The sequence below is a fragment of the Heteronotia binoei genome, chromosome 21, assembly GCF_032191835.1.
Source record: "Heteronotia binoei isolate CCM8104 ecotype False Entrance Well chromosome 21, APGP_CSIRO_Hbin_v1, whole genome shotgun sequence".
Taxonomy (NCBI): Eukaryota; Metazoa; Chordata; class Lepidosauria; order Squamata; family Gekkonidae; genus Heteronotia; species Heteronotia binoei.
The window spans coordinates 49,803,991-49,816,822 of NC_083243.1; the positions used below are offsets into that span (position 1 = coordinate 49,803,991).

Consider the following 12,832-nt stretch of genomic DNA (forward strand, 5'->3'; position numbering starts at 1 on the left):
GCTGTAGGATTTTCATTGTTCTCATATGTTATATAGATTGTTGAAGCTTTGCATTCAAATTGGTTCATGATGAAAATTTTCCTGAAATGGGGCAACTGTTCACTCATCAAGTCTCTATCATTCTTGGACTTTCAGAAATTTTTAGAGTCTAAACTTTCTCAATATGCTTTAACTTTTACTTCATTTTATGCATTTTAGTAATTTGTAGATGATAAATGATTGCCTACACAGGCAGAAGTCCCCCTTCCCCCCATTGCAGCCCAAAAAGTCCCCCCCCCATGCTGCTCCTGGAGAAAAGGGGACCACCCCAGCAACAGCATTCCAGGGGTATCTGGAGCTGCTGCAGGATGAGAGAGGTAAGAAATTCATGCTCCGTAGGCAAAAATCCTTTAATCAATAGAAATGTTCTGGTGGATCCAAGCCAATTGTGTTACTTAAAACATTGTTTATATATTCTGACTTGGATCCAGTGATATACAAGAGGAAGCATCAAAAGACTTAATACATTTCTGCTTGCATAGATCTTGTGCAATATCCAATACTTTCCTCCCTATAAATTATAATGCCCAAAGTTAGTTGTGTAAGATCTTGTGCAAGTGGAAGCACAGTAAATTTGACAGTGCAAGTGGATACTGTAGTCCAAAGGTGTCAAATGTGTGGCTTGCTGGCCAAACCATCCCACCCAGGACTTCATCAGGCCTGCAGGGCTCTCTTCTCCACTCTACCACCCTCCTGTCCTCACCCTGTGAAGCTTCAGGCTGCAAAGACATTCCCAGCTCCATCTGCCTTCTCTATGCAGAGGCTAAAGCTGAAAGCAAAGCTGCAAAGAAAATGCTGAATAGATTTCCCACTCTGGCTTATGAGCAGAGCAAATGTGAACAGAAAATCCACTCCACGTTTTCCTTGCAACGTTGTTCATGTGTTTCAATGGAGAGGCACTTCCCAGTGATCCTATGGACAGCAGAAGCTTCCTGGAGTTGTGTCCTTGCAAACCAAGTTCTGATGCCTTAAGTGAGCTTTGATTCTTCTCAGTGGAGGAAAAACTAGTGCCTAACTTGGGAACTCACAGTGGAACAAAAACTAGTGCCTCTAACTTGGGAACTCACAGCCAAATTGAGATAAGACACTGGAGAGCCATTGCTGACCTGAGTAGACTGGGGGGGGGCATGTTTTCCCAAGCAGAGAGCATTTTATTTTTAAAAGTTTCTGCTGTGATCTTTGTGCTTTTTCTTGACGTTTTATTTTTTAAATTGCATTGCAAAATCCCATTATTCCGCTTTATATTTTAAACTAAATATTGCAAGAGTTTTAAGCATGTTTGTATTTTAAGTTAAAAACTGATATATTTAATTGTGTTGGCCTGTGTCCTCTATAAAGCCTATATCTCTGCTATCTGGTATTAAATTTTAGGACATGCATGGCTTAGCCCCACAAAGTCCCATTTATATCAGATCCAGCCCTCCTAACAAATGAGTTTGACACCCCTGTCTTTTCCCTGTGTTTCTGCTTGCACAAGAGCTTTAGTTAGAGTGGTCAAGTCTGGCTTGGGAAACTCTTGGGAAATTTGGGGACACAGCATGGGGAACACAGAGCTGGGGGGGAAAGGGAGCTCAGCAGGAATGTGATGCCAAAGAGCCCACCCTCCAAAGGTGCCATTTCTTCCAGGGGAACTGGTCTCTGTAGTCTGGAGATCAGAGATAATTCCAAAAGAGCTCAATGCCCCACCTGGACGTTGGCAACTCTAACTCTAGCACAAGCCAAAATTTTGTACTAGAACCAATCTTGTATATTTCACCAGTTACCCATACTGGTTTGCTCTTTTTGTTTCTTTAGGGATAACCTTGTTTGTGCAGTATCTGTCAGCAGCCTGAAAGGTGAAGCTTTCCCAATTGCTTACTTTCCTTGTTTGGAAAAGCTTCACTTACTACATCTCTGCATTTTGGCTACTGTTAAAGACCCAGGAGCAAACCTGATTTTTAAAAATTGGCCATCAGTTAGGCCTGCTCCCACTCTATCTCCTTTAAAAAAAAAATAAAGATAGTTGTCAAAAAACAAAAGCAATGCAAAGCAAGTTTTCTATTTCAATTACTTAAGTAACCAAGGTGATAGTCACAAACCAACCACAATTACACCATAATACAAATGAGCCTGCAATCCTATAGCCTGTTGCAATTTAGAATCCCAGTTCCTGCAGAAGAAACATGTTAAGGTATCAGAACTATAAAATCCCAACAATTTATTTATTTGTTTGTTTGTTTGTTTTTATTCACCACTCAACCAACTTACAACACTTACAGAACATCATAATGATTTTAAATGTATTATGTTTTTTTGTTAGTTTTTAAGATATAACTCAGCACCGTACCAATACCAAACTAGTCCAGAACATCTGGTTAACCTTCAAAAGTCCACCGAAACAATTCTGCCTTGCAAGCCCTATGGTAACTAAGTAAGTCCCACGGGACACAGGTGTCATCAAAGAGTGCATTCTACAGCACGGGAGGCGTATCTAAGAAAGCCATTTCCCTGCTAACAGCCAACCAAACCATCCTGGGGCTGGACACCTGCAAGAGGCCCCAAGAAGATGGAACTTCTGCTCTTTGTCTAAGAGCCCAGGCAGGTTCCTATGTAATGACAGTCTTGAAGATGCCTGGCAGAGAGCTACATGCATCATAGGTAGTCATGGTTTGGCAGCCAACCTTCTGAGGATGTGTTTCTCACCAGAAAAAAATATGCATGCATGTATATACATCCTTGGTGTGCATGTTAGTAATCAAAAACCTGGACAGTTTGGAGGGAAAGTACACACAAGCACACACAACTCTATGGTATAGCCAGGCAAATGGCCCACTTTCTCCTTTTGGAAATACAACAAAAAGATTGTTGCCTGTGCTAGACAGCAACTTGTGTGAAGAAACAGCACAATGGATGATGCACCCTCTCTAACATCGTACTGAATGGAAGGGAAAAAGCCATCACAAGAAAATATTACCAACACGTTATTTACAACTTGGCTCAACAGCAGACTCTTGTAAAATGAAAAGGCACCTTTATAGTATCTGCTGTTAAGTGTTCTGACTTATTTTTTCCCAGTGACTTCAATATCCCCCCCTTTTTCTTCTGCCCTCATGATGTGTGGTTATCAAGATAAAAACCACAATACCAATGTCCCAGAAAAAGAAAATTAGCTGCTTCCCCTTTCTAAAAGACATGTTTGACTGTAATTACTTTTATACTTACTTGGGAAATCAGACACCATTCTCAGGAGAGTTACCCAAAAAGGCTGGGGGAAGTGTGTGAAGGAAAAAATGAAGAGGAAAGGTAAATTGGATAAATCCAATTAAAAGTTTTATATTCCTCACACAAAGTTTTTGCCATGACAGAGAGTGGGATAGAGTAATTTTTAAAAAAATGTATCGGACATCCAGTCTAAAAATTACTGATATTATTCTTAAAGCCAACACTGTTATCAATCATCAGATAATGCTTTTATCTAGAGATGCCAGCAGGAAAGCAAGAGTCTTCCTGCATGAACTCAAAGCAGAGAATAGAGATTCAACAGACACAATGACACAGGAGAAGTTAAACACCCTATTAACAATGCAGCTGGAATACTCTTCTGAAACAGAAGATGCAGTGGTTGTATGTGGACATCACAGACAAATCAGTCTGTTTGCAATGAGAATTACGCTCAAACTCTCCCTTCTTTCATGTGCAGCACTGAAATTACAAATGAGCATGGCTTCTTTCTTTTTTTAAAAAAAAAGCCACGCAGGAACAAATTTGCATATTAGGCCACACCCCTTACATCACTATTGTTTTGTGCAGGGCTTTTTTGTAGAAAAAGCCCAACAGGAACTCATTTGCATACCAAGTCACACCCCCGACACCAAGAACTGCATTCCCTGCTCAAAAAAAGCCCTGCAAATGAGAAAATCGTCAGTGAACAACAAATTTATTGTCCGAATCCAGGACATCAGTTGCAGCTTGTTTATTTCTTACAAAATTCTAAATCTTGGTTGAGAAACATGGGGTTGGATCCAGCAAGTTTTTTCATTCAATCATATCACATTTCCCTCCTTTCAACAGCTTCCATTCCACATGACTTGCATATGCAGAGGTCATGATCTCCATCATAGCCTTATTTTGGAGGTCAGTGGGAACCTCTCAAGTTTTTTTGATCAGCAGAAAAGCTGGATGGATCCAGGCCATATTTTGTAAGCAAGAAACCAGCTGCTATTTGTTAAAGAGCCTGAGTTAAACTCACAAGACATTTTGTTTTGCAATTTGGTCACTGCCCATGGGGAGGGGGGGGGGAGAGAAGTTAAGAGGGCAATGGGGGAGACTTCCCAGACTTAATCCCTATTCCCTGCTGCAGCTTCCTGCCACAGCTCAACAGTACAGCAAGAAGGAAACAAATGGGTGGAGGGAATGGCATCACTTTTGCTACAAAGCCATCTTATAGAGAGTTTATGAAGTTCTATGACATGGCAGTCAAAACCACAAAGAAATCATACTTTGCGGCTAAGATTGCGTCTGCAATTTCGCGCTGGCACAACTGTTCAATATAATTCGGACTCTCACAACGCTGCCACAAGGCAGACCAAATTTTAATTAATTGGAGATTGGCTGTGAGGCTTTTGCAAATTTTTTTGCAGATAAGATCGTGTCACTCCGCCGCGACCTCCCTGCCATATTAGGGACAGTTTGCGAACCCGAGGCTCCGTGCCTGTCTTCAGATAGTGTTCTGGATGGTTTCAGCGCTCTCAGCTTGGAGGAGGTTGACAGGATCCTCTTATCTGCACGCCCAACAACTTGCAATCTGGACCCATGCCCCTCCTGGCTTATTAAAACCTGCCAGAGGGAGCTTAGATATCCTGTACGGGATCCCTGACGGAAGGGCACTTTCCAACACCACTTAAAGAGGCGGTGGTCCATCCCCTCTTGAAAACAACAACGTTAGACCCGGCCGAATTGGCGCATTATCAGCCGGTCTCGAATTTGCCCTTTTTGGGCAAACTTATCGAGAGGGCAGTGGCGATGCGGCTACAGAGTTTCCTGGAGGATGCTTCTGTTCTTGACCCCCATCAGTCCGGCTTTCGCCCGGGCCACAGGACGGAGGCGGTGCTGGTTGCCCTGGTAGATGACCTTCAACGGCACCTGGACCGAGGCAGCTCGGCGGTGCTGACGTTGTTGGACCTATCGGCAGCGTTCGATACGGTCGACCAACGGTTACTGACCTGCCACCTTGCCGACGCGGGGATTCAGGGGTTGGCCTTACAGTGGCTTTCCTCTTTCCTCAAGGGTCGAGGACAAAGGGTGGTGATCGGGGGTGAACTGTCCCGGAGACACACGCTTGATTGCGAAGCGCCTCAAGAGGCGGTACTCTCCCCGAGGTTGTTTAACATCTACATGCGCCCCCTTGCCCAGATTGCCCGAAGGTATGGGTTGGGTTGTCATCAGTATGCTGATGACACCCAGCTCTATCTGCTTATGGACGGCCGGTTTGCCTGTGCCCCAGAAAGTTTGGACCGGGCGTTACAGGCCATGGCTAGGTGGCTCAGGCTGAGCAGGCTGAAGCTAAATCCGGCGAAGACAGAGGTCCTTTGCTTGGGTTGTCGTGGTCCGGGAAGGGAAATCCCCCTACCAGTTTTTGACGGTGCACCACTGACAGCAGCGCACAAGGTCAAGAGTTTGGGGGTACTACTGGAGCCTTCCCTAACAATGGAGGCTCAAATAGCAGCCATGGCTAAGTCTGCATTTTTTTCATCTTAGGCGGACGAGGCAGTTGGCCCCTTTCCAGGAGCATGACGATCTAGCAACGGTGATTCATGCGACGGTCACCTCGAGGTTGGACTACTATAATGCCCTCTACATGGGGCTGCCCCTGTGCCGTACCCGGAAGTTGCAGTTAGTGCAGAACGCCGCTGCTCGGCTGCTATTAGGGCTCCCAAGATGGGAGCACATCCGGCCAGGGCTCCGGGATCTGCACTGGCTGCCAATAATATACCGGTACAAGGTGCTGGTAATTATCTTTAAAGCCCTATATGGCCTAGGACCTGCCTGCCTTAGGGACCGTCTCTCCCCACATGTTCCCCAGAGAGTACTGAGATCGGGCTCTCAAAATCTGCTTGTTATCCCCGGGCCAAACACAGCCTGTCTGAAATCCACCAGGGACAGGGCCTTTTAGGTAATGGCTCCTTACTGGTGGAACCAGCTGCTGGAAGAGGTGAGGGCCCTGTGGGACCTTGGCCAGTTCCACAGGGCCTGTAAGACAGCCCTCTTCCGGCTGGCCTATAACTAACTGGCATTGGAAACTTTATAGAAAGTTGTAGTGTAGTATTCTGACAGATCGCTGTTTTATTTGTTTTATTATTTTTCTGTTTTAATTGTTGTAAATCGATGTATTTTTAAAACCAAAATGTTAGATCTTATGTTGTGAGCCACCCTGAGCTGCTTAGGTGGGAAGGGCGGGATATAAACTGAAATAAACTGAAACTGAAGTAAAATCATCACACTGGGGTGACACACTAGCATTTAATCACAGACTTCTGGGTTAATCCTAAAGCATCACCCCAACTGGATGATTTCCAGTTTCACACTGGAAGTGACATGCCATCCCCCCCAAAAAAATTCCTCTGATGGGGTCAGCACCCTTAAGAGAGGTAGTAATTTATCTCATTTATTTATTTATTTAGCGAATTTATAGTCCACCCTTTCCCAAGATGGGCTCAGGGTGGATTACAATACAATAAAACAGTTAAAATCAGACAATAAAACAGTTAAAAATTAAACAATTAAATAAAAATTAAATAAGGCAGCGGTGGTGGTATAAACATCATTCACAGATTGAGAGACAAGAATCATGGGTGCCTTGCATGTCAATTATCAACAGTGTCAGCCTGGTTCCTGATTATCAGGATTGTAGTCAGTGCAATCAGTGCAGGGAGGCCAATAAGATGGTGTGACGACACCCGCCTGCCTCAGCCAAAAGCTGCAGCCGAAAGAAGAAGAAGATATTGGATTTATATCCCGCCCTCCACTCCGAAGAGTCTCAGAGCGGCTCACAATCTCCTTTACCTTCCTCCCCCACAACAGACACCCTGTGAGGTGGGTGGGGCTGGAGAGGGCTCTCACAGCAGCTGTCCTTTCAAGGACAACCTCTGCCAGAGCTATGGCTGACCCAAGGCCAATCCAGCAGGTGCAAGTGGAGGAGTGGGGAATCAAACCTGGTTCTCCCAGATAAGAGTCCGCACACTTAACCACTACACCAAACTGGCTCTCCTAAGCAGAACAGCTTCGTTTTGCAGGTCCTCCAGAATGGTAGTAGATCCAGAAGGGCCTGAATCGCCTTGGGGAGCTAATTCCACCAGGTTGGGGCCAGGACTGAAAAGGCTCTGGGCCCCTGGTCGACGCAAGCCGGACATCCTTTAGGCAGGGATAGTCAGAAGATGTTGGTTGGCCAATAGTAGTGGCCTCCAGGGCTCATATGGGGAGAGATGGTCCCACAGGTATGTTGATCCCAGGCCACATAAGGCTTTAAAAGTCAATACTAGAACCCTGAAACGGATCCGGTACTCTATTGGTAGCCAGTGCAGACTGTGCAGCAACAGCTGACTGCCTGCCTGTACAGGCAATTAAGTCAGCAATCGTGCTGCTGCATTCTGCACCTGCTGGAGTTTCCGGATCAGTCCCAAGGGCAAGCCTGCGTAGAGCAAGTTGCAGTAATCCAACCTGGAAGTGACCATTGCATGGATCGCTATGGCTAGGTCCCAGGGAACCAGATAGGGTGCTAGTTGTTTGACCTGCCAGAGATGGTAAAAGGCAGACCATGCAACTGCTGTGACCTGGACCTTCCACAGAAAGGGTGGCATCCAGCATCACACCCAAACTCCTCACCTTCTGAGCTGGCACAAGAGATGCACCATCCAGCGTGGGAAGTTGGATGCCCAATCTTAGCCTTCCATGGCTCAAACACAGGACCTCCGTCTTGGCTGGATTAAGCTTCAGCCAGCTCAACTGTAACCAACCAGCCACTGCTTCGAACACCATGGTCAAATGGACTGGGGCGGAGTGTGAATGGGCGTCTATCAGCAGATAGAGCTGGGTGTCATCTGCAGACTGTGACAACCCAGCCCGAAATCTTTGGCAATCTGGGCAACGGGGTACATATAGATGTTAAACATCATTGGCAAGAGAATAGCTCCCCGTGGAACACCACATTCTAGAGGATAGTGCCGGGAGGTCTGCTCGCCAATTGCCACCCGTTGTCCCTGACCACAGAAAAAGGAAGAAAACCACTGTAAGGCTACCCCCCAAACTCCAATGTCAGCAAGGTGATGGGTCATTAGATCGTAATCGACCATGTCAAACGCTGCTGTCAGATCTAAGAGCCGCAGCAGTGCTGACCCGCCTTGATCCAGACGCCTTCTAAGGTCATCCATGAGGGTGACCAAAGCAGTCTCCACCCCATAATCAGGACGGAAGCCGGACTGGAAGAGGTCAAGGACAGATGTATCTTCCAGGAAGACTTGCAAATGCTCTGCCACTACTTTCTCAATTACCTTGCCCAGAAAGAGGAAATATGCAAATTCAAGGTATTTAGTTCCTTCTCATCACAAGCAAACTGAGGTTTATGATTTCTGCAGAAAGTTAGTTCCTGGCAAAGAGAATGAACAGGGACATAGGAATGACATGTGCAGACAAAAAGAAATAGGCATGAAAAAATATATCCAACTACTTCCTACCAGCTTTGAGAACTGCCTATAAATTCTGTTGCTCCAAAATCACAGGAATGCCACTTAAGTAGACACATTCTCTGTCCCATTACTTCAGACTGTGTGATCTAGCTTTATGAGTGCCTTTCCCTCTGGTCTGTATGTCCTGATTCTTCATACTGGGAGTCTTTCTGATACACTGTGCAACACCAAATACACTTGGCTGAGATTTTTCTCTCAACAGGGAGCTACAGCCAGTCCCAGTTCTCTAATGAATGTATCCACAAGGTAAGCATGCCTTCAGATGCTTACTTGACACTCCACATTTATAGGTCTAGGGTTTTTTTAAAAGCATAACATGTGAAAAAAATACTAAGGGGGTCAATTGTATGACTACTAGGAATAATATTGGAATAACTTTCCTCCTCTTCTCCCTTGTTATCACACAATGACCTGACAGGAGAAGTCTGCATCTACTTTGCACATAGAAGATTCCAGGTTCAGTCCCCAGTTAGAATCAGATAACAGACATGAAGGACTTCTAGTGGAGACCCACTGTCAATAAGAGTAGTTAACACTGACCTTAACAGACCACTGGTCTGACACAGTGTAAGGCAGCTTCATCTATTCATGGGTTTAATGCTGAAACACCAATTACAGTAGTCTTGCTAAACACAGGCTGCATCTCCTCTGTTTCTCTCACTTCAGACTCAGGTTCCCACATTCCTGCTATCCACATGCCCTACACTCTTCCCTTTTTTTCTTCTCTGCATTCTTCTTTAATCAAAATTCCCTCTTAATTAAAACAAAGACAAGGAGGCAATTAACATCTTGATGGAAGCAGATGGTAATATGGCACAACTCTTTCACTGTGTTAAGATCTGACTTGCTGTCTCCTCCAAGTTTCTATGCTTTAATTAAGCTCTACGAGGTAGGTTCAATGGGCTCTGGAGTGGGCTTATCAAATTATAGTTTCAGAAAAGCTGTTGGGATGTCATTGCAGGAAAAATCATCACATCTTGAACCTTTTATATCCAAAAGGCGGGACAGAAAACAACAAAGCAAATGCCTAGATTCCAGGATGCTTTTGGAATGTGGGCACTATGGCATTTCATCCCACTGAGATCCCTGTCCTCCCCAAAACCCTAGGATTTCCCCAACCTGAATCTGGTAACCCAAATACCTATTCCCTGCCAGTAATCAGGAGCGATCTGGCAACCCTACTCCTAAACAAGAGTTTGAGGAAGACATTACAATGGAAGAGATAGAAATGCAGGGTTGCCTGGCGTAACCTGGCAAATGGTGGAAGATGGGAGAGGCAGGAACTTACAGGTGGGGGTGGTGATTAGCATCCCCAGCATAACCAGGTATGATGCTCTGGCATTTCACCCCAAACTCTATGGTTTAGATAAAGTTTTAGGCAAATAACAGTGTGTTGCCTGATGTGATGATGTCATTTCCAGGTTGTGCAAAAAGCTGTGTTGTTATGTCAGGGAGGCACAACACACCCATTTTGCTGGCTAGTTTCCTCGCACCATCCAGCTAAACAGTGCCAGGTAGCAGCAGCAAAGAGCAGGTATAATGGGAAGCCAATAAGAAAAGTAGGGAACCTATTCTGTGGGGAAAGGCACAGGTACCTCCATTTCTATTATTCACTAATAATTAATATTATATAGCCCTTTCAAATGTTCACAGTTATCACTGTAATCCTTACAGCCGCCATGCAGGATTGTGCCCCCAAGTTCAGATAGCAAAGAACACTGAGGCTCAGAGACAGCAGCTTGGATCCACACAAGTGTTTTACAGATGCAACAATTCCCATTTAAGAAGCACAACTTTCTTGCTTCCCATTTTAGGAGGGTACTGGCTTTTCTGCTGGAGGAGGAGGGTGAGAAAGTTGCACTCCACAGGAAAAAATTGTTCCAGCTGTGCTAATGCTGTGGTAGATCCTACACTGCTATAAAATGCATTTAGTAAAATATTCTACCTTTCCTTGGGGTTCAAGGTAGTTTACAATTAATACATTCTATTGTTACACTATTCCTATTCCTACTATTCCTTACAAATCCATTGCCATAAGAGTTTTCTTTCTTTTTAAAAAATTATTTCAGTCAACTTCCTTACAAACCAAGCCTAAACTGGCCAAAACTCCACTCAGACTTCAGTGCACAGGCCAATTGTGATCTACTGGTGGGGGTTTTACCCCTCCTTCCCAATATAAGAGCAAGCATGGGGTAGTGGTTGCAGTGTCCAATTATGATATGAAACCACCAGGATCAAATCCTCCTCTCTGCTACAAACCTCACTGGGCGACCTTGGGTCACTTACTTTTTCTCGGCCTCACCTACTTCACAGGGCAGTTGTGAGGATTAAATGAAGAATTGGCTTTCTTGTGGACTATCCTTCCTCACAGGATAGTGATGAAAAGGTTCAATGAAGGACAGAGGGAAACAATCTATCTAGTCCTGAGGACAAAGGGCAGGATAAAAATTTAGTAAATATGTAAATAAAATCTTATTGGTATCTATTCCTTGTGTCTGGCCATCACCCAAGACATCAAATCCAAACCCTGAAAGGGCAAAATGCCTTCATCTCAGTTCTGGTATTATATATAATAGCAGGACTTTTTTGGTAGAAAAAAGCTCAGCAGGAACTTATTTGCATATTAGGCCAAACCCCCTGACATCACCATTGTTTTACATGAAACTTTTCTGTAGAAAAAGCCCAGCAGAATCTCATTTGCATGTTAGGCCACACCCCCTGACACCAAGCAGAACGCGTCGGCCAGGCTACTATTGGGGCTCTTGAAATGGGAGCACATACGGCCGGGGCTGCGCGGACTGCACTGGCTGCCAATCACCTACCGAGTCCAGTACAAAGTGTTGGTTATTACCTTTAAAGCCCTATATGGCCGAGGACCAGCCTACCTAAGGGACCCTCTCTCCCCATATGAACCCCAGAGAGCACTGAGGTCAATGGGTAAAAATAAAATGACCACCCCTGGGCCGAGAGAGGTCAAACTCCAAAACACCAGAGCACGGGCCTTTTCAGCCGCGGCTCCTGCACTGTGGAACCAGCTTCCGGAGGAAGTGCGGGCCCTGCGGAACCTTGACCAGTTCCGCAGGGCCTGCAAGACCGCCCTTTTCAGACAAGCCTATGCTGATATCGACTGCTGAGTTGCTAGGATTAAAAGAACCGCCATCTATAATACTACCATGGAACTATCTAAACTGGCAGAACCAGCGCCAGAACAGTTTTATTGCTGCCAGATACATTTAATGTAACTTAAATTATGTTTTTTAACTCAATTAACTGGTTTTTATGTTTAATTTTTTTTAACTGTTAAATTTAAAGTTTTACCTATTTATGTTAATGTATGGAATGTTGTTAGCCGCCCTGAGCCGCCTTGGCGGGGAGGGCGGGATACAAATAAAATCTACTACTACTACTACTACAAGCCAGTCGGAACTGCATTCCTGCTCAAAAAAAGCCCTGTATAACAGTATTCCAAGTAAGGGTCCCATCCTCCAAGTCTAATTTCGTACACAGTTACTGCCTACATGCAATGCAGGGTTACAACATGTGGTTACAACTGGCAGATTGCTGTTTGGCTCTCTCATACACAGGCAGGGATAAATGAATGGATATGAAACTGCTTCATACTGAATCAGACCACTGGTCCATCAAGGTCAGTATCATTAATTCATGCTTGGCAGCAGCTCTCCAGACTCTCAGGTGGAAGTTTTTCACATTGCCTACAACCTGATTCTTTTAACTGGGAGTGCCAGGGATTGAACCTAGGCCCTTCTGCATGCAAAGCAGAGGCTCTTCCACTGAGCCACAGCTCCTCCCCCTATATTAAGCAAGATGATTTACTTGAAGGCTGGGAAAGCAAATTTTTGCTCACTTTGTTGAAAGTAATTAAAAAAAAAACCAAAGCAGGACTTACTTCTCAGTAAATGTACCCGTGATCCCCCTGAAAGTATCCAGAACATCCTAAAAGCAAGACCAAGACAACTGAGAACAACTGATCTATCCATGCAGAACAGCTGAAGTCTGACTCAGAAGTTCTGTGGGCCTACATGCCACAGTCTATATCTTGCAATTTCTGGTTT

The 12,832-nt window shown here is 44.8% G+C and overlaps 1 non-coding gene across 1 annotated transcript; it reads right to left on the reverse strand.

The window, feature by feature from the left end:
* Window positions 1-12,493: 12,493 nt before the first annotated feature.
* TRNAA-UGC (transfer RNA alanine (anticodon UGC)) lies at window positions 12,494-12,569 on the reverse strand. Its single transcript has one exon. It is a non-coding gene; the product is annotated as a tRNA-Ala (tRNA).
* Window positions 12,570-12,832: the final 263 nt, after the last annotated feature.